Here is a 2,075-nt window from a genome sequence, read left to right on the forward strand (position 1 = left end):
GCAAGAGAGAGAGAGAGAGAGAGAGAGAGAGAGAGAGAGAGAGAGAGAGAGAGAGAACGAGATGGAGAGAGAGCGAAAGAGAAAGTCCGGATGTCGCCGGGTGATTTCATTCACGTGAAGGTCATCTCGGCGTCAGACCAACCCAACCATCGTCGTCATCCTTCAACATCATTCCTGCCGCCTGGTGATCTTATTCACCTGTTGTATCACAAGAGGGTTAAAGCTGTATTAATTTACACCACCTTGTATATTTACCGTGGATGTCGACCACACATGTATTCAAGGATTTGTTCTGTCTCATACCAGGCGACTTTATTCAGCTCTGGTTGGGACCACATGCCGGAGGGGCTATTTCAGTCTAGCAACGTTGAGGTAAGCTACATATTTCATTCCGATCAAATGGTAGACGATTTTATTCAGCCGAAGATGGGACCTCCATTATGAAGAAGGAAAAGTCATAACGCCATTTCCTCGATTTTTTTTTTTTTTTTGGGGGGGGGCGTGGGGGAGACGGTGATTCTACTCTTCCTAAGAACAAACCGAATTTTTTTTTTTTATTGTCGTCGTCCCATTCCTTAACACAGCACTACACCACTTGCCGACATTTTATTTTCAAAGTCTCTCTACTTTTTCTTAGAACATTATTACCCCACTTCCTCGCGTATTTCATTTCTTTTATTCATTTATTATATATATTTTTCTCTTTCTTAAACCAACGAAATTACTTCCTTCCCCTCCCTTCTACTCCTCTCTCTTCCCCACCACTTTCTCCCCCTTCCCGTCCCTGTCCGCTAAGTGTTCCCTCCCCTCCCCGTCCCCTCCCCGTCCCTTTCCCGTCCCTTCCCCGTCCCCTTCCCCGTCCCTGTCCGCCAAGTGTCCCGTCCCCTCCCTGTCCCTTCCCCGTCCCCTTTCCCGCCCCCTTCCCCGTCCCCTCCCGTCCCTGTCCGACAAGTGTCCCCTCCCCTCCCCTCCCCGTCCTTTACCCGTCCTTTCCCCGTCCCCTTACCCGTCCCCTCCCTGTCCCTTCCCCGTCCCCTTTCCCGTCCCCTTCCCCGTCCCCTTCCCCGTCCCCTTACCCGTCCCCTCCCTGTCCCTTCCCCGTCCCCTTTCCCGTCCCCTTCCCCGTCCCCTTCCCAATCCCCGTCCCCGTCCCCGTCCCCGTCCCCGTCCCCGTCCTCGTCCTGCAAGCGTCCCCTTCTCTTCTCCATCGTAAACGTGCAATTTAATTTCCCGTCCGCTTCGTTTTCCGCAACCTGACTCACTTTAACTCACTCCCTCGCCCCATCTTTGCCCAGCACGTGCCTCCTCAACGTTTGTCTCCACAATGTTTGCTGGGTCCTCCAAAATTGCACCCTCCAACGCTCGTTCATTCTAAGATGGGTCTCTCCAAATCTTATCCCTCCAAAGTGGGTCCTCCAAATGTTGTCTCCACAACGTTTGTTGGTTCCTCCAAAAATTTTCGTTGATTCCCAGGAGGGGTCCCTTCAAAGTGGACCCTCCCACACTCCAAAACTGGTTCCTCCAAATTTAGTTTCTCTAACCAATGGTACCCTCCAGCATTTATTGACTCCAAGGAGGGCGCTCCAAGGTTGGTCCCTCACAATGTTTCAGGACTCCAAAACTTGTCCCTCCAAATCTAGTTTCTCCTACCAATGAAACCCTCCCAAGTTGGTTCCTCCGACGTTTACTGACTTCAAGGAGGGTCCCTCCAAACCTAGTTTCTCCTACCAATAAGACCCCTCCAAATTTTACTGACTTCAAGAATGGTCTCTTAAAAGTTCGTTCCTCCAACAATTTTCTAACCACAGTGAGTTTCTCCAACGTTTCCTCCAATGCTGAGGTCTCCAAAGTTTTGTTTTTTAAGGAAGGTTCCTGTAAAATAAATCCCAACGACACTAGTCCCTCCAAAAGAGGTCCCTACAACGCTAGCACGTCCAAAGTTGGTCCCTCTAAAATTGGTCCCACCAAGATAAGTTCCTAAAACGTTGGTACCTCCAAGATTGGTCCCTCAAACGTTCGTCCCTCTAAAGATCGTCTCTCCAAAACGTTTATCTCCAAAATGCATGTCTCCCCAA

The sequence above is a fragment of the Oratosquilla oratoria genome, chromosome 25 (assembly GCF_046742065.1).
Source record: "Oratosquilla oratoria isolate Oo_2021 chromosome 25, ASM4674206v1, whole genome shotgun sequence".
Lineage (NCBI taxonomy): Eukaryota > Metazoa > Arthropoda > Malacostraca > Stomatopoda > Squillidae > Oratosquilla > Oratosquilla oratoria.